This window comes from Macrobrachium nipponense, chromosome 12, assembly GCF_015104395.2.
Source record: "Macrobrachium nipponense isolate FS-2020 chromosome 12, ASM1510439v2, whole genome shotgun sequence".
In the NCBI taxonomy this organism is placed as follows: Eukaryota; Metazoa; Arthropoda; class Malacostraca; order Decapoda; family Palaemonidae; genus Macrobrachium; species Macrobrachium nipponense.
Window position 1 is genome coordinate 34,396,337 of NC_087205.1, and position 21,232 is coordinate 34,417,568.

Sequence of the window (21,232 nt, forward strand, 5' to 3'; positions counted from 1 at the left end):
CACTTTCCCCTTTGCGTTACTAATACACATAGGACAATTGGCTCAACGAGACACAGAACACACAAAGCACAAACACATGTACTCACCTTAGACTCGGACACTCAGGCCGAGACACTGTGCTGTCCGCAGGATACAGTCGAGAGACAAAAACTGCTGAACTCAATACACAAGACGGACAAGCACCAAAACCATACGAGAGCTCAAAAAAAACAACATAACAATCACTACGCAAACAAATACCAACAATCAAAAAACAGCGCAGCAAATCATACGACTCAGAAACACAACAACTCACTGCACAAACAACACACCAACAACATCAAAGACAACTCAACAAATCACTACATAAACAACCGCCAACACTGTCTCTAACAAACAACTCACAAACATCAAAACAAAATCAAATTCACAGACACTCATTAGCTCAACAACAACCAGAGACATGCACAACTATACAGTATCAAAATCAATCAAATCACACAACTACAACTGACCATCAATAGACTCTGCCTTATCTCTGTCATCTACAATTGCTCATCAGAGGCTGACTCAGTGACCTGGCAACCGTGCCAGCTGACGACCCAGACAATCACCCAACAAGCAAAGCACTCGTTAACTATCAATCCTCCACTTATGCGCTCTCTCTCTCTCTCTCTCTCTCTCTCTCTCGTCTCGTCCGCCTACCCTCTCTCTCTCTCTCTCTTCTCTCTTCTCGTCTCTCTCTCTCTCTCTCTTCCCTCCTCTCCTCTTCTCCCTCTCTTTCCGGAAAACCACAGACACAAATACATACTGCACGCGATCCTAACAGCAATACAGACAAGAAACATGACACATCAACAATACAAAACATTTAAACTCTTCCAATCACTCCCAACAATTGCAAACATCCCAACTATGCTCTCACTTACTCTCTCTCATAAGCAACCCTCGAGAACGTTGTCAGATGTAACAACCAGATCTCTCCTTCATATGACAAGTAGGGCAGGTACAACAACATGGGAAATAACAAGAAAAGGAAATAAAAAGTTCAGGCATTAGCTCATCAAAATAACATTGGTGTTAGACAACTGTTTCTTTAGAGTACAGTCACATCACATCACCTGGGTCCGTGGCACCCGGCCTCACAGCTCGGGTACCGCGCCCCACTAACTAGTAATTAAGTAATAACATTAAAAATAATAATTCTCTCTCTCTCTCTCTCTCTCTCTCTCTCTCTCTCTCTCTCTCTCTCTCTCTCTCATTTGTTATGCATTTCATTGGTAAGTTATATTAAAACATGAAAGAATAGAATTCACCCTTGTCTTTTGCCTTGTAAGTGAGCAAAGTTGGGCTATCAGACATGTCACATTACTTGACAGAAAGGGACCGCTGGGGCAGGGGAGGGGAGTGTTGACCATAGAGGTTCCTTTCAATCTTATGATTTTGTAAGGAGTTGTTATTCTCTCCCTTTCTCTCTCTCATATATTCTCTATGTCAGTGACTTTTAAACAAAAAAAAATTTCTCTCCTTGGTTAGATACGTATGATATGTTGTTCATTCAATAGTTTATCTCTCTCTCTCTCTCTCTCTCTCTCTCTCTCTCTCTCTCTCTCTCTCTCTCTCTCTCTCTCTCTCTCTCTGATTTAATTCAGGCAGCCCTCGGTTAGCAGCAGGGGTTCTGTTCCTGGTCGCTGACGTTAAGTGATTTTCAATGCTAAGCGATTATAAAGCCTACGGCTGCTGCACACCTTCTTTCGGAATACTAGACCAGTTAATAGTGCCCTAGACTAGTCAAACAGTGTCTAATCCCACAATGGCGCAATAAGTAAAATTATATTTATGCAGTACAACGTATAGTATTATAGAATTTACTGTACAGTACAGGCGGCCCGCGTGGGAACGGTGCAATCACTCAACGGCGAATCGTTTTACGGCGGTCGTCAAAAATATTCATTAAAAAAATAAGGCATTTTAAAGGTATCTTTACGGCACAAATTTCAGTTAACAGCGCCGCTAGCGCCGTTGTCTAACGAGTTCATACATTTGTAGAAATGCCGTTCAGACCATAAAGGTTATGCAAATTATATTAACAAATTTTATGGAGAGTTATTACGTAGGTATTAGGGAAAATATATGCCTCTGACGCTGTTCTATGCCGAAAATATCTAGTTACATAAGTGCAAATTTAGCTATAGATGTGTCGATTCATAAATGTTCATGCTTTTGGTTTAAAATGTGTATGAAGATGTATTACATGAAAGGCATTTTATTTCTGTACAGAAATATGATACAAAGGCAGCTTTTGAAACTGCCCCTTCACGTTATCAAATACGATATTTTTTCATGTTCTTTCTTGTAAGCCGCCGCCTGCCGCTCTTCCGAAAATATCGATTTAAAAAAGTGCAAAATCAGCGATCGATGTGTCGATTTTGTAAATGTTTATGCCTTTTATGTTTAAATGTGTATGAAAATGTATAACGAATAGGGTATTTTTATTTCTGTGCAGAAATATGATAAAAAGGCAGCTTTTGAAACTCCCCTTCAAGTTATCGACTACGATGTTTTTTTCAAGTTCGTTCTTGTATGCCGCCGTCTGCCGCTCTTCCGAAAATATCGAGTTAAAAAGAGTGCAAATTTAGCGATCGATGTGTCGATTTTTCAAATGTTTATGCTTTTATGTTTAAAATGTGTATGAAAATATATTACGTAAAGGTATTTTCATTTTGTACAGAAATAAGATACAAATTAAGGCAGCCTTTGTAACTACGCTCTACGTTGTCAGGGGATGGTTTTTCATGTTCGTTCTTGTCCGCCAGTTCCGAAAAATGCATTGTGTTATTTTATTAATTATGCATCTTTTCCATAAATCCTTTAAAAAGTTATACATTATTTCACCGTATCCAAGAATATTGTATGTATTCTCATATTATTGTATTTTAAAATACTACGGCAAACTTAAGCCCGTATTCCGCGGAGCGGCCAATGTTGTGGTTTGAAATCAGCTGATGAATACGAGTTTGTTTCACCATAACGCAATTCTGAGCGAATGCTCTTGCTTCTAGTTAGCATAAATGAATATCTATATACTTGACTTATATGAGACAAAGTTATTTTTCCTTATACAGCGTGTTTTTAGGTGGAAAATATTTATTGAATATGTCTCGTTGTGAATGTGAACTACTATTTTTTCTTTTCGTTAACAAGATTACGTTGGCGGCATGTTTATTGAGTAAAAAATGACGTGATTCCGTTCGCAATAATCCTTTATATCATCGTAATACGAACTTTACATTATTTATCTTATATCGGCGTGAACCAACTGTAAAATGTGTTCTTTCAAGCACAGTAGTTTTGATTAAATTATTTTATCCCAATTTTATCTACAGTTGTGTGTGATGGCAGACGTTTACTGCAGTTTTATCCTTGTTGCCGATGTACGATAATAGTCATTAGCAGCTTGAACAGTTTTCGCAGCTTCAGTTATAACTAAGTTTAAATTTAACGGTATATTTCCCGATTGATCTTTAATCTATATTGATCTCTGATCTATAGCGAATAAAGTTATTACATTAAGATATCTCAGTTCTATTCTATACATAACGCCATTTATAACAAATACGGCAATGTTGCACTGTAGTACGATGATCGAAATACAAGCCAAACAGATGTTATCCAGTTCGGTTGTGCTTAGAAAAAAAAAACAAGTCTTTTCTCGTTCGGTTGTTCATGGCTGTACACGGTCACGCAATGAGTGTAACGTTAAAACCATACTTTCATCATTCTCTTTTGCTGTTATTGAACTTATGTAACTAGAGGATGGATAAAGTTAGGCCATTGTAATTTGATCTCTCATAAAATCGAACTATCGTAAGACGTAACCTGAACACTACAGCTACCTGTACACTGCATAAACTTTATTATATCTTTACATACTCTAGACACCCACATGTACTGTACAGTAAATTCTATAGTACTATACTGCATAAATATAATTTTACTTATTGCGCCGTTGTGGGATTACGGCGCCTTTGACTGGTCTAGAGTTTCGAAAGAAGGTGTGCGGCGGCCGTAGGCTTTAAAATCGCTCTGTGTCGAAAATCGCTTGGCGTCGGTGGCCAGGAACGGAACCCCTGCCGCTAACTGAGGGCCGCCTGTATTACTATACAGCACATTATAGTATTATGAATACTGTAAAAGTGAAAAAAAGCCTGGCTTGTAATCCTTTTGGGTTTATGGAGTATGTACAGATATAATAAGGTTTTATACAGTGTACAGGTAGCTGTAGTGTTCAAGTTACGATAATTTGTCTTACAATAATCCGGTTTTATGAGAGACCAAATTACAATAGCCTAACTTTATCCCATCTTCTAGTTACATATGTTCAAAAACAGCAGAAGAGAATGATGAAAGTATGGTTTTAACATTATAATCATTGCGTAAACGTGTACAGCCATGAACAACCGAATGAGAAACAATTTTTTTTTCTAAGTACAACCGAATTGGATAACAACATCTGTTTGGTTTGTATTTCAATCATCGTACTATAGTACACTATTACCGTAGTTTCTATAGATGACATTATATAGAATAAGATATCTTTATGTAATAACTTTATTCGCTATTGATCAAAGGTCAGTTGGGAAATGTACTGCTAAACTTAAATCTAGTTGTTGCTGAAGCTGAGAAAACTGTTCAAGCTGCTAATGACCATTATCGTGCATCGGCAACAAGGATGAAACTCCAGTAAACGTATGCCATCAAACATAACCGTAGATAAAATTGAGATAAAATCATTTTAATAAAAACTACTGTGCTTAAAAGAACACATTGTACTGTTGATTTCACGCCGATATAAGATAAATAACGTAAAGTACGTATTACTGTGTTATGAAGGAAAGTTGCGAACGAAATCACGTAATTTTTTTTACTCAATAAACATGCCGCCAACGTAATCTGTTAACAAAAAAAAATTAGTTCACAATCACAACGAGACATAATTAAGTCATATTTCCACCTAAAAACAGTCTTATAAGGAAAAATTATCTAGATATTCATTTATGCTAATAGAAGCATGAAAATTCGCTCAGAATTGCATTAAATATGGTGAAACCAACTCGTATTTGCCATCAGCTGATTAAATTTACCGTAGTATTATATAATACAATACTACTTGACTTATATGAAACAAGGTCATTTTTCCTTATATGACGTGTTTTTAGTAGGAGAAATATGACTTGTTGTGATTGTGAACTAATTTCTTTTCGTTAACAGATTACATTGGTGGCAAGTTTGAGTAAAAAAATTACATGGTTCCATTTGCAATTTTCCTTTTTATCATCATAATATGAACTTTACGTTATTTATCTTTTATCGGCATGAAACCAACAGTACAACGTGTTCTTTCAAGCACTGTAGTTTTGATTAAAATAATTTTACCTCAATTTTATCTACGGTTGTGTTTGATGGCATACGTTTACTGGAGTTTTATCCTTGTTGCCGATGCACGATAATGGCTATTAGCAGCTTGAACAGTTTCCTCAGCTTCAGATATAACTAGGTTTAAATTTAACAGTATATTTCCCTATTAATCTTTGATCTATAGCGAATAAAGTTATTACATAAAGATATCTCAGTTTTACATAACGTCATTTATAACTACTACGGTAATTGTTTACTATAGTACGATGGTTGAAATACAAGCCAAACGGATGTTGTTGTTATCCAATTCAGTTGTACTTAGAAAAAAAAATTGTTTCTCGTTCGGTGTTCATGGCTGTACACGTTTACGCAATGAATATATTGTTAAAACATACTTTCATCATTCTCTTTTGCTGTTTTTGAACTTATTTAACTAGAAGGTGGGATAAAGTTAGGCTATTTCATTTGGTCTCTTGTAAAATTGGATTATTGTTATTAGAATTACGTGTATCATAATTTGAACACTACAGCTACCTGTACACTTTATAAAACCTTATTATATCTTTACGTACTCTGACACCCAAAGGATTAAAGATAGGCTTTTTCACTTTACAGTATTTATAATACTATAATGTACTGTACAGTAAATTCTATAGTAGTACTATACTACTGCATAAATATAATTTTACTTATTGCGCCATTGCGGGACTACAGCGCCATTTGACTGGTCTAGGGCGCTGTTAACTGGTCTAGTACTCCTAAAGAAGGTGTGCGGCAGCTGTAGACTTAAAAATTGCTTAGCGCCAAAAATCGCTCGGCGTCATCGACCAGGAGCGGAACCCCTGCTGCCAACCGAGGGTGGGCCGCCTGTATAAACATTTTCAGTGGGTTTTTCTTGAGTTTTAACTAACAAAATAGGCAGTTTTAATCATTTTTATAGGGGTTTCAACTATTTGCGGATTCTAGCTATTCGCTAATACAGGGGAAACACTATATGTATCCCAGCCTCTCAACCAACATGTACTGTTAGCTGCCTGACTGTACATTGCTGCATGTGCCCATTGCATGTGATATTAAAAGATATGTTCAAAATATTGCCGTATCAGTATCAAATTGGAATTTTGAAACCATTAGAATGCTAACCCCATCACAAACTCGATATATCGTAAAATGAAACAAGGTTATTTTTAGTATTCAGTAATTTTAGTGGACTAGAAGAGCAAGGATGAAGAAGGAAGTACTAGTTCAGTTTAATGTGTAGTGTTATATACGTGAATGAAATTTAGTGCACTGTATATATTCAGTAAGAGTTACGAATGAATGAATGTAATTAATTATGAATTACTGGCAGTCCCCGGGTTACGACGGTCTCGGCGGGTTACGACACATGTTCCAGGGTTACTACGCATGTTCCAGAGTTACGACGCCTACAAACGCTGATCTGGCAGATGAAATATGACACCAAAAATACAAAATAATCAATATTTAAAGTTTTTTTTTTTTATGAAAAATGCAATAAGAATGCAGTTTACATAGTTTTGAATGCACCTGAAACATTAAAAGGAAGGATTTCTTAGGATTTTTGACAATGTTCTGGGCTTACGAGGACTTTTGGCTTACAACGCGTCTCAAGAACGGAACCCCCGTCGTAACCCGGGACTGCCTTACTGGTTCATAAATAAACCTATATAGGATAATGTGTTTGTGTGTGTGGATTGCTTACACAGGTGCAATTCAGTGCATGTCTAAGACAGTAGAAAACCATCGCACATAGAATGTGACAGTGCCTATGGGGTTAGAACTAGCTCTATAGTGATCACATTGTATTCAACAATTATATTTGGCTCCGTTGATGAATCATCAACTGCTGCAAATGGTGAAACATACATTCCAATTATTAAAATAAAATATGAACATAAGTTGGGGATGATGTGCTCTCCTAATACTTCAAAAGTGGTTTACATTTGTGAACTAGCTGCTTCAAAATCAACTGTAGTACGCAGAATATGATATTGGAGAGGTTAAGATAATTTTGTGTCATTCCTTGTTTTCCAGATGGGAATTCAGGCAGGAGACTATGCTTGTAAAAGAAAAATTTTTAATAATTGTCACATGTAGAAGAGATAATAGGAAAATATGTACAGTATAACAGTTTTAGAACATTAGAGGATGACATTGATATCTTCATCCCGTTGATCATTTGTTATTTTATTTTATTCTCTACAATTAAGATTTTTTGTGTTTGTAAATTATTCCATGATGAAGTGCAATAACAAGAACTATCTGTTTGGAGCAGTTGTTTATTGAGTAAAAAAAAAAAATCACTGATTCATTTTTCAAGTTCAGTATAAAATATTAATTGAAGTAGAAAGCTGTGTATAAATGTAGTTTTCCATTCAGCTTGTCACTTGTGTGGCAGTCTAGTACAAATAGTTTAAAACTATTAATGATATGTGTCAGGTATATATTACAATGTTTTCAGTTCTGCATGGGAAATTTTACATATATTTCATAAGTAATATGTACATTACAGATATGCTACTGAAGTTGATGTTGATTTTGTTCGGAAGGCTGTCAGAGCTATTGGTCGATGTGCAATTAAAGTTGAAACTTGATTCGCTGAGCGTTGTGTTTCAACTCTTCTGGATTTGATTCAGACTAAGGGTATTTATCATTTATTAATTTTTTTTAGTTTGGTTTTTTCTTTCCTTAAAGAAGGATTGATGCCATTACTAAAGCTTTCACCCAAGAAGGGCTTTTGTCTAGATCTGTAAAAGGGATTTTGACGTAAGGAAAAATCTATTTCTGGGCGATTGGCTCGTGTCGCCAGCGAAATATCCTTTAATCTATTATTTCTAGGGTAAATGTACTAACACATACCAGAGAATAAATAAATAAAGAAAAAGGTCAGTACAACTGACTCGCTCACCCTCCAAGAGGGTGTCGGTATGAACACTATGGCGAGTGAGACCACTACCACGAGCCGCTTGCCAATAGAAATCTCCCACTACAAAATCCCCACAAGAGGGGAGCCGACCCACAGAGTGGGCAGCAACTACTACTACTCCATCCCATGCTGCCGACTGCTGCGCCTCTGGTGGCCATCCTGAAGTTAGCAGACAATCTTGAGCGATGGGATGGGTAGGGCGGGATTTCGCTGGCGACACGAGCCAATCGCCCAGAAATAGATTTTTCCTTACGTCAAAATCCCTTTTCTGGGCTCAGCTCGTGTCGCTGCGCGAAATCGTACCAGAGAAATAGCACAAGATTGTAAAGAAAATGCAATTAAAGAAAAAGGGTCTAAACAAATAAAAGATAACATAAAAAGAAGGAATATAATTGCTAATAAATTACATATACACAATGATACAAAATTAGAAAATATTACTTAAATTAAACTTAAAGCTAATTAATATTCTTAAAATTAACTTAATTTTTACATATATACAGGGCTTACATGGAATATATGTTAAAAGCAGTATCTGTGTATAGATATGTACAAAGAACTCAAAAGCAATTATAACAATAACTTGAACAGAACAAACTTCAATAATAATAATATATGAAGGGAATGTATATGACTTAATATACAAAACCCGTAACCATTGTAAATAAGATGTATCCCCTAGCATAAAAATAAGGGGATCACATCAGAGATCAATACATACAATCGATTGTGAGTGCCCCTAGCAAAAAAATAAGGGACACCCACCATATCACCATAAGAGCAGCTAAGACCCAAGGTAAACGTAGATGAACATGCCAGGCATAGACGAACTGTTGGGTGAGACAGGTAGAAAGGAGGACTGGATCTTCTACTAAAGATTAAGCAGAGTTGGGGGAAACTATGTTACCCGCCGCAACTGCTGAAAATTTCAGAGCTTCCAAGGACTTTAAGTAATGACGCTTAAATACTGTCGGCGATTTCCATCCAGTATATTTTTCAACTCATCGAAATTCATATGTTGGAAATAGTTAATTGAGGTGGCTACTGCCCTGACATCATGTGCTTTTGGGAAAGAGTCAGGATTGGCTTGCTTAATAAAGTACAGGATCTGCTGCCTGATGCCTTTAATAGATAAAGTACCACCTTTTTCTCTCTTAAAGAGAGGACCCGATGAGGATGAGGAGGTCCTGGACAGAAAGGCTCGTAAGGTCGATACTGGGCAAAGAGATATATCTTGTGGAAGGGGTACAACCTTCCATGGTTCCCACCTCATCAAAGGATCTTCATTCTTTGCTATAAAACTACGTTCCGGAGAAAGTAGCAACTCCCCTGTGGGAAGAAAATGAATATGATCCGGATCTCTGGATAATGCCGACAGTTCTGAAATTCTAGCTCCTGAGGCCAAGCTTAATAAAAATAGAGTTTTTCTTAAGAGCATTATAAATGAACATGTGTCATTATCAGTTTCTGAAGCCAGCTTTAGAACATCATTAAGAACCATGATACTGACGTAGGCCTTACAGAAGGTCTAAGTCTAGCACAAGCCTTGGGAATAGACGAGAAGTAGGAGTCTGTCAAGTCTATGTTGAAACCAAATTGAAAAATCTTTTTCAAGGCTGACTTGTTTGTCGTAATGGTGCTAGCTGCTAAGCCTTTTTCAAATAAAGATCTGAAAAAGGATATAGCTGAATTGATTGTCATGATTCTAATATCTGATTCTCTCAGGAAGGTTGCTAACTTTTTGACAGCAGCATCATACTGTCTCAAAGTTGAATCTCTTTTATCAGATTCCAAGAAGAGAATATTTTGAGGGTCAATATTCGCATCTCTTTTCGCTGCAAACTTCATGAAATCCATAAAGTTAGGGTTTTGAGAATTCCTGAGGAAGCGAACACAGTCTTCGTTTGCACTGACTGGGAGAGCCTGGGACTGGGAATTCGAAGAGGGCGAAGACCCAGTTCCAGAATTAGAGGGTACCAATTGCTCTTCGGCCAGTCTGGGGCTACTAGAGCCACTTGACCCTTGAATGTCCTGAGTTTGTTCAGTACCTTCATGAGAAGATTCACTGGAGGAAAGACATAAATCTTCTCCCAGTTGTTCCAGTCTAGAGCCAGGGTCGTCCGTGGCATAGGCCAGAGGGTCCAGGTTGGGGGCCACATAACATGGGAGTTTGTGGTTCGCTTGGGATGCGAAGAGATCCACTTGTAGACCTGGAACTCTCTGAAGAATCCATTGGAACGAACTGCTGTCCAGTGACCATTCCGACTCTAGAGGTACTGATCGGGATAGAGCATCTGCTATGACGTTTCTCACTCCAGCTATATGGGTGGAGGAGAGGTGCCAACTGAACTTGTCCGCCAGGAGAAGATGGCTACCATGACATGATTTAGATGACGTGATTTGGAGCCTCCCCTGTTTATACAATGGACTACCACTGCGCTGTCTAAGACTAGCTTTATGTGGGAGTACTTTGGCGGACGTAACCTTTTTAGAGTCAAGAACACTGCCATTGCTTCCAGTACGTTTATATGGAACTGACGGAACTGAGGTGACCAAGTTCCCTGAACTTTCTTGAACTGAGAATATCCTCCCCAACCGCTTAACGAAGCGTCTGTGTGGATGGTAATCCCCGGAGGAGGAAACTGAAGGGGCACTGATATCGATAAAGGTTTCTGGACTTTTGCCCACGCGTAGTCGATTCCGTAGAATCTGAGGGACTGAGGATAATTTGTCCCTGGACCTGACATTTGCTCGTGAGCGCCAGATTCTGGTTAGGTCTTTCAGTTTGGCTTTCATCAAGATGTTTGTCACTGATGCAAACTGGAGTGAACCCAGGATCCTTTCCTGGGTTCTTCTTGACGCAAGTTTGTGACTCAGAAATTGCTTTACTGACTTCGCTATTTCTTTCCTCTTGGCTGATGGGATCGACAGAGTATGGGAGGATAGATTCCATTGAATGCCCAGCCACTGAAAGTTTGACTCTGGAGTGAGTCTTGACTTGGTCCTGTTTATCTTGAAGCCTAGATATTCCAGGAACTGAATCACTTTCAGTGTTGCTTTGTGGCATTCCTCGACTGTTGGAGCCCAGATTAACCAATCGTCGAGATACGCTACTACCATAACCCCTTGCGATCTTAGTTGTTGAACTACCACTTCCGCCAACTTCGTGAACACCCTGGGTGCTACGTTGAGCCCGAAAGGAACTACCTTGAAGGAGAATGTCTGATCTCCTATCTTGAAGCCCAGATACGGACGGAAGTGCCTTGCAATAGGGATATGATAGTAAGCGTCTGTAAGATCGATAGAGGTGGTGACGGCCCCACGGGGAAGTAAGGTCCGTACCTGCGAGATCGTGAGCATCTTGAACTTGTCGCAGCGAATGGCTAAGTTTAAGCGGGACAAGTCTAAGATTACCCTTCTTTTTTGTGAGCCTTTCTTTGGAACGCTGAACAAGCGCCCTTGAAACTTTAATCTGTTGACTCTCGCTATAGCTCCTTTCTGAAGGAGGTCCTCCGCATACTCCGTCAATTCTTTGGATGGAAGTGGCGGAAAGGTCGGGATGGGGGCGGGTTGTTCGCTACCCAACTCCAACCCAGGCCTTTTGACACAATGCTTTGCGCCCACTTGCTGAAATTCCACCGGTGGCGGAAGTGAAACAGCCTCCCTCCTACCTGAAAGTTCTCATTGGTGTGGTAGCCTCCTCGGCCTCCCCTGAAATGCTTTCCCTCTATTAAAGATCCCTCCCGTTCCTCTCTGACGAAAGGATCGCTTACCTCTGCTCCCCTACGAGCGGTCATACTTCTGGGAAGCCTGACCCTCGAAGACTTGATTGAAGGCTGGAGAGAGAGCGTAAGAGGTGGAGGGTTGAGGCTGGGGGGAAATGACATAAATTGGCTGCGATTGAGCCTTGGAGGTAGAAGGTTGGGCTGCTTGCACCAACGGGACAGCTGGAACCGGCTGAGTAAAGCGTGGCTGTTTCTTCTGGTAAGGCTGGAAACGTCTGGGTTTCTTCTGAGCCTTACCTCTGACCACTTGATCTTGGCGTCTCTTGGCCGTAAGACCCCAACGATCTTTAAGACTTGGTTTAGCCTTGTAGCCTCTGCCTGGACCTCCTTCACCATCGCATCTGGGAAGAGGTCTGCTCCCCAGATGTTCGATGCAAGCAACTTATTCGGTTCATGCCGAATCGTTGCTTCCTGGAGGACATGTTTCCTACAGTTTGTTCTAGCCGTGGCGAACTCGAACATATCAGACTGCACCGTTTGAGTCAGAGACTTGGTGAGAAGCTTAAAAAGTGGCTCAGAACCATAGGAAATGGTAGCCACCTCGGTCATGGCCATGGTATTGATAGACCTGGCCAACCTAGACTTGGCATCAAATTCTGCCTGAATGAGGCTATCCGGAAGTCTAGGTAGCTTCTCACCCAAACTGCTCCATAGCACAGTCTGGTTTGAGTTTGCCCGCAGAAAAAGTGTTGGGCAGATCTTCCCACAACTCACCGGCTGAGGGAAGTAAAGGAGACGTAGGGTCCGCTTCTTTCAGCTGAGGCAACGAATCCCCCTTCTGGGCTGCTGGAATGGTAGTCGTAGCAATCTTTGTCAAGAAAGGGAGCGGGGTACTCTCTTCCATTGTAAAGATTGTGAAAGGACTCTTAAATGGCTGTATTTTCGTGTTCGAACAGTCCATGTCCTCTAGACACCTGAGCCATTCTCTTTGAGCCTGGTCTCGTGAATAGAGGACTGTCTCTTTCGGTACCTTATCGTCTCGAGTCATGGCAGAGGCGGTGAGCCTGGTGTAGCCGATGAACGGAGGCTGAAGGTCTTCCGGGTAGAACTCGAAGTCTTCAATCCTCCGAGTTCCACATTCCGGGATAGAAATAAGCCCGTCCTGGAAGGGGGCGTATGACGCTACTCTCCAAGGATTGTTCATAGTGAACGGAGGTAGAGAGTCATACGGAGGCAATTGCGCTCCCCCTGTGCTGAAAGGTGGGGGAGAAGCTAGCGGAGCTTGGCTCAGTCCGGCTATAATGTTGTCCTGGGAGCTGATCCTATCAGACAACCGGGAGAACATCTGTTCCATACTGGTTTTCAGAGACCCCACCAGATCGCCCACTTGTTGCAACAGGCCAGCGTTGGAATCCAAAGCCGGAGCTGCTGCGGAGGTGGACGGGTGGCTCTGAACCGGAACCAAAGGTAGTGGAACGGTTGACTCCGCTGGAGTGTGTGATCTCTCCCTGGAGGATCTACTCCTAGAGGATTTGGAGCCGGACCCAGAAGCTTTAGACCTCTCTGCTCCGGGGTTTCTAGCCGGAGACTTACGAGATGATGATGACGCCGACGCCGTCTTTTTAGACGACGACGACGTCTTAGTCAAGGTTTTTACTGCTTGTCCTTTGACCTTAGGTCTAACGGAAGCATCAGGAGAAGTATACAGTTCTGTACCTGTAAAGCCTTGGAAGGATGGAGAGGTTGCAGGGGTAGAAGATCCAGTGGCACCCAAGGGCATCCCTTGGGCGTCCAACGTACCTACCTCGACCAACAGGTCGTCTACACCTACCATGGGTTCGATATTAAGATCCAATGTCGCGACTCCGAGGAGATGTCCTGGCCTGGATCCGTTTAAAAAACAAAAAACAACGAGGCAGCGAGCTGTTGTTGAATGAACGCAATAGTCGGGGCCGCCTCTGCTGGGTCGACGTAGCCCGTTGACTTGCCTCCGGGGAAGATCAGGACCGCCAACCTCTTCTCAAGAATGTAGGGCATACCCTTGGCGGCGTTCTTCCCAAAACCGCCGACCCAGGCCCGCAGGGTTGCCAGTGCGGTGTCCTTCACAGCCGGAGCCTGGAAGAGAGGGTATTTATTAGATTTTAAGATTAAACTTAAAACTAAAACTAAATTAAAGCTTAACTTAAAATTATAGGGGATGCGAAATCCCCTGTATTTTTATCTTAAGTTTAAGAAAGATTTGAATTTTTTAAAAACTTAAGAAACTATAACGAAGTAGGGACTGGCTAACGGAGTTGGAAATCATTACTTACCCGTCTAATAGCTGGCTCACCAGATCATAACAGATGGTGCATGTTCCTGTGATTCCAGACCTGGAGGTCCCCGTGCGGAGTCGCGCATGGAGCATGGGACCGGCAAACTTCATGTCCACAGGGGTCTTGAAGCGTGGCGGCGCATCCCGGATGCTCACAGTTGGTGGTCTGTAAGTGAAAAGACACATGAGCATCTTAAAGGCTATCACTTACAGGCTAAAGGACAGAAGAACTCCGCTGCATGCCGGAGCTCGGAAAAAATTTGGGCATAACCCCTCCCTTAATGCCTGAATAGGCTATAACCCCGGAGAGATCCGGTGAGGCAGACAAGGGAGGGGGGTGGGATGGTTTAAGGTAGCTTAAGATAAACTTACTAGTTTAACATAACTGATTCTTAAACCTATAAAAATCGAACGTACCGGACTAAGTCCAGTGCGTGCGGAGCGTGTCGTGACTTCAGCGCGACGGAGGGGTTAGTAGAGACCAACTGTATGCCTCGGTTCCACCCTGCGGGGTGGACTATCACCTTTCCACTTGGATGCCGGAGCTCCGGTAGAAAAGGAGCCCCAGTAAGGTGGGAAAGGGCGAGAGGGCACACAGACTCGCGCAAGCAACGGAGCGACGGAGAAGCGACGGAGGGGGGAAAGGCCAGTCCCCCCCCTCCCCCCTAGCCATCCGGCCGAACCGAGAAGCTGGAGAGGTCGAGTCCAGTCTGGGTCTGTCCCGTCCCTCTACTCCCTCCGCCTGGGGGGAGAGAGGGAGGCAGGCTCGGGTATGCGGAGCGAGCGTGGGCAGACCAACCCTCCCCCCTGGCCCTATGGAAGAGCGGGAGGAGGGAAATGACTGGAACAGGCGTCTGGCTGCTCCGTGATCACGTAGTGACCACGGGGCGGGTAACAACAAAACAATGAGATAAGGCCTAGAATACACAACCGGCTGATCATAGAGAAGCTATAAGGAAGCAACCGAACTGAAGAGCGGTAACGCATGGGCCCTACGGGCCATAACCTAGGCTAGATGAAGCCAGACGCCTACACTAACAAAAACATCATAAATTAAATAAAACATGAAAGAAAGAAAACAAAATAGTAGGAGAAACAATCCAGGAGTGTACGACTAACACGAAAGAAAGTCTACCCACTCAAAGCTAGCCGGGGCCGATACTAAGAGCTGTGGCTAGGGTCTGGATAGAAGGAGCCTACGTAAAGTAAAAAGACATGCATGCATGACATAAACCGCGTAGACTGTACCCTAAACAAATAGGATGACTAAAAATAGAGCGTACTAAAGTAAGGGAAGGTTCTGGGTATGGAAGACCAAGAACGAACCCGCCACGAGGCAGAACCATGCTGCCATGCTTCCGACCTAGAGTTCGTATTTATACCTAAAAAACGGCAAATACTGGCTCAAGGACGGAAAAAACCAAATAGCAATAAACATTGAGTACTTAACTTAGCTGCTGCGATGGCTGCACGCTCCATGATAAGTAAATCCAAAAATAAGGGCACAAAAACACAGAGCAAAAAAGGGCACGTGTATACAGTGTGCGCTAACTGAAAAGGATGTCCACCAGAGGCGCAGCAGTCGGCAGCATGGGATGGAGTAGTAGTAGTTGCTGCCCACTCTGTGGGTCGGCTCCCCTCTTGTGGGGATTTTGTAGTGGGAGATTTCTATGGCAAGCGGCTCGTGGTAGTGGTCTCACTCGCCATAGTGTTCATACCGACACCCTCTTGGAGGGTGAGCGAGTCAGTTGTACTGACCTTTTTCTTTATTTATTTATTCTCTGGTATGTGTTAGTACATTTACCCTAGAAATAATAGATTAAAGGATATTTCGCGCAGCGACACGAGCTGAGCCAGAAATATATTTATTATCTTTGTTATATAGTAGTTTCAGATTGAATGTTATCATTATATTCATTAACATATTATTTTTTTTATTTAAATTTTTCCAGGTTAATTATGTTGTGCAAGAGGCCATTGTTGTCATTAAAGATATCTTCCGAAAATACCCCAACAAATATGAGAGTATCATTTCTACTTTGTGTGAAAATCTAGATACCCTTGATGAACCAGAGGCCAGGTGAGATACTTGTTTGTATTCTGTATTCAAAACTGGAGAAAGTTGTGATATATGTAATGCTATTTCTAAATGAAACCTGTACTTAGGTTTTGCTCTTTCCTGAACCATTGTGATTAGGGCTTCCATGATCTGGATCATTGGAGAATATGCTGAACGTATTGATAACGCTGATGAGCTACTGGAGAGCTTCTTGGAAGGCTTCCATGATGAGAACACACAGGTCCAGTTACAGCTTCTCACAGCCATTGTCAAGCTCTTCCTCAAGAGACCCACTGATACACAGGAACTCGTGCAGCAGGTTAGTGCATCTGGTGGGAATTGAAGATTTGTTATGGAGAATAAGAGGCCAGTCTTTCGAAAGGTTTTTTCAACTCCAGTTTTATAGTTTCAATTACAATACTTGATAAAGGCTGTTGGAGGTGTGTATACAGTGTTTACCTTTTAGTAGTTATTGTTTTTCCATGAGTATCTGACCTTTATTTATGAGAGGTTTATGTTCTGGCAAACAGTTTTTAAATAAAAAAAAAAAGCAAATGGAAGATATTGACAGTTACCCCTTGTCTAGATTATTCTATGTTCTGTTGGTTTTTCCTGTTAAAATATTTTACAAAGAAAGCTTGAACTTACAGGAAAAGAATGAAAATAATTACATGGTTGCATATTTCTAGTGTTCAAGTTTAGTAAAAGTGCAACATATTACTAACAAATGAAGCTAAGTCTTGCTGCTGAAAAGATTCAAAAAGTAGTCTAGGTTTCAGTTAAATGAACAACACCTACCTTTATTTTATAAATTCTTACTTTATTTTCAGTCGTATGAACTTAATAAAATTGTTGAGTTATTAGCTATTATACAACAAAATATTTTGTGTTCACCCAAAAGGTGTTGAGTTTGGCAACTCAGGATTCAGATAACCCAGACTTGAGGGATCGAGGTTATCTATTGGCGACTACTGTCAACTGATCCAGGTGCAGCTAAAGAGGTGAGTAGTATACTTTATTAGTGAAGATTGGCTTAATATTACAACATTTTCTGGCATGCAGATTGTTCATCATTTCTGATCATGTATGGTATCTACTATTTTGATGCTTCACATCCACCTTTTGTGTCATCTGTTATAGTACATAGAACTAAATGTTATCCTTATGTTTATCTTTCTTTCTGAAAAGGTTGGGTTGTTTTGGCTGAAAAACCACTTATAGCAGAGGAGACTGATTTGATTGAACCAACTCTTTTGGATGAATGATCTGTCATATTGCCTCTCTAGCATCTGTCTATCACAAACCTCCCTCAGCCTTTGTTGAAGGGCGCACTGGTCTTCGTCGGGCACTACCAAAGGTATGCTGTGATTTCTTGATGTCATTTTGATGCCCCAAATCTCCATGGCACATGATTTCTATGATTGATGTAGAATGTTATATTTTGCTCAACTTACATTGCAATTTGGTGTTAATAATCTTCATGATGAATTCTAACACAAAGCTTGATGTGATTAAACTATGAAAATTAGTTGTTCTTATGTGGAAAAAAACCTTCGGTCTTAACATTAGGATAAATCTTCTGGCACCAGCTGGAAACCAATTAAAAATAACAAATTTTGTATACGTGACTTACTCAGTAATTATATTGGTAAGAGTTTCCACTCGACAGCAGCCTAAATCCAAATTTCACGGGTAGTGCTTCGATTGCTCAGTGTAGGTATACAGTGCCGTCCCCCTATGGTAATACGAGGAATGACTTGGCTAAACGCGTCATTCTGTTTTCTGTCTCACTCAATGAAACATTGAGTGCTCACAGCAACTTGTTCTTATTTTCTGGTTATATCACCGGATTTCGGTTGTGTTAAACCATTGGAACACATTCATAGCCTTCGAGCAAGATGAGTCTTGTCTTTTTTTTATTTTGTTCAGATTAACCCTTAAACGTCAAAGCGGTATTTAAAAATTGTCTCCCATATGCCGGCGGCGTTCGCGAGTGAGCGCCGAAGCGGAAAAATGTTTCTTTTTAAAAATCACAGCACACTTAGTTTTGAAGATTAAGAGTTCCTTTTTGGCTCTCCGTTTTTTGTCATTGCCTGAAGTTTAGTATGCAACCATCAGAAATGAAAAAAAATATCATTATCATATATAAAATATATCGCTTCTCAAGTATGTAGGGCTGACCCTTGGCGGCGTTCTTGCCAAAACCACCGACCCAGGCCCGCAGGGTAGCCAGTGCTGTATCCCTTACTGCCGGAGCCTGTAAGAGAGGGCGTATTTTAGATTTAAGAATCACTTAAAACTAAAACTTAGAGTATAACTTAAACTAGATGCCTTAAGTTAAAGTAAATGATGAAAACTTAAGTACTAAAAGAAGCGGAGCAGCTACCGGAGATGGAATACTTAACGCCTTCCAAAAGCTGGCTCACCAGATCGTAACATATGGTACACGTCTCATGGTACCAGACCTGGATGTCCCCGTGCGGAGTCGCGCATGGAGCATGGGACCGGCAAACTTCGTGTCCACAGGGGTCCTGAAGTGTAGCGGAACATCCCGGATGCTCACAGTTGGTGGCCTGTAAGTGGGAAGACACATGAGTATCTTAAAGGGGTATCACTTACGGACTAAAGGACAAAAGAACTCCGTTACATGCCGGAGCTCGGAAAAAATTTGGGCATAACCCCTCCCTGCATTGCCTGAATAGGCTATAATCCCGAGAGATCGGTAAAATATGAAAGGGAGGGGGGGGGATGGTTTAAGATACTTAAGATAAACTTAAAGATAACTTAAACCTAAACACAAGCGAACCGGACTAGGTCCAGTTGAAGCGGAGTGTAGAAACTCAGCAATACGGTAAGGTTAGTAGAGACCTACTGTATGCTCCGGTCCATCTAATGGGTGGACTAGCTCCTTCCGCTGGATACCAGGACTCCGATCAGGGAGGAGCTCTAGTAAGGAGGGAAGGGCGAGAGGACATACAGGCTCGAGCTAGCCCGGTTTAGCGACAAGGCAGTAACGGAGGGGGGGGGGGGAAGGCCAGGGCCCCCCACAACAAGTACCACCCGGCCGGACCGAGAAGCGGAGAGGTCCGGTTTACCAGTCTGGGTCTGTCCGACGCCCTAGCCCCTCCGGCGGAGGGGAGAGGGGGAGGCAGGCTCGGGTATGTGGGGCGAGCATGGCAGACCGGCCCACCCCCGCCCGACTCTATGGAAGACTGAGGGGGGGGGGGAACTGGGCAGGCGTCTGGCTGTCCCGTGATCACGCAGTGACCACGAGGCGGTAAACTGAGATACGGTAACCAAGCCTAGGCCAACCAACTGATCAGAGAGAAGCTATCGGGAAGCAACCTGACTGAAAAGCGGTAGCATATAGGCCCACAGGGCTAAAACCAACTGATCAGAGAGAAGCTATGTGGAAGCAACCGAACTGATCAGCGGTAGAATAGGCTCTATGAGCCGGGACCTAGGCTAAGCCAGACGCCAAACTAACCTAACAATGACAAAATATATATATATAAATAAAAATAAAATGAAAGAAAGAAGGTAAAATAGCAGGAGAAAAAAATCCAGGAGTGTACGACTAACCCGAAGGCAAGTCTACCACTCAAAGCTAGTCAGGGGCCGATACTAAGAACCTGGACTAGGATCTGGATAGAAAAAGCTACATAAGGTGATATACATGCATGCATGATAACCTGAGTAGACCTTAAACTAAATAAAGCGGATAATCAAAATAGAGCGTAAACGAATAAGGGATGTTCTAGGTATGGGAGACCAAGAACGAACCCATCACGCGGCAGGACCATGCTGCCATGCTTCCGACCCACCGAGAACGTATTTATACCTAAAAAACGGCAAATACTGTCTCAGGGACGGAAAAACCAACTAACCGTAAATACTGAGTACTTAACTTAGCTGCTGCAATAGCTGCACGCTCCATTATCGAAAATCCGAAGAAAGGCACAAAATACACAGAGAGAAAAATAACACGTGTGACTCGTGCTAGCTAACTGAAAAGGATGTCACCAGAGGCGCAGCAGTCGGCAGCATGGGATGGAGTAGTAGTAGTACGAGCTGCTCTCTCTGTGGGACGGCTCCCCTCTTGGAGGGTTTTGTAGTGGGAGATTTCTATTGGCATTTGGCTCGTGGTAGTGGTCTCACTCGCCTAGTGTTCATACCGACACCCTCCTAGAGGGTGAGCGAGTCAGTTATACGGACCTTTTTCTTTATTTTATTTATTCTCTGGTATGTGTTAGTACATTTACCCTAGAAATAATAGATTAAAGATATTTCGCGCAAGCGACACGAGCTGAGCCCAGAAATTTGGATATATGACAGCGCGAAAAAAAAAATTTCATATATAATTCTATTCAAATAGCGCTGTGAGCAAAACGGTTAAAGCTAATGAGTTAATTTTTTTTCGTTGTGTATTGTACACTAAATTGTGATAATTTTGGTTATATAACACATTGTAAAACCAGGCAACACAGAGAAAATATTATTCAAATGATGCATGAATTCGTAATGCGCGGACGTAAAAAAACAAAAAAGCAGTTTTCAAAATTCACCATAAATCGAAATATAGTGCTAGAGACTTCCCGTTTGTTACAAAATAAAGGTAATTGATTGAATATTACTAGACTGTAAGTGTTGTAGCTTGCAATTGCAGTTTTCGACCATTTCGGTCGAGTTAAAGTTGACCAAAGGACAAATTTTTTTCTACTCATCGTTATTTATATGAAAATATTTCAAAACTGATAAAAGCTACAACCATGAATTGTTTTTTAGTTGTA

At 41.5% G+C, this 21,232-nt stretch overlaps 1 pseudogene; it reads left to right on the forward strand.

The window, feature by feature from the left end:
* Positions 1 to 21,232, forward strand: part of LOC135224485 (AP-1 complex subunit beta-1-like) — a 191,584-nt pseudogene that overhangs the window by 22,649 nt on the left and 147,703 nt on the right.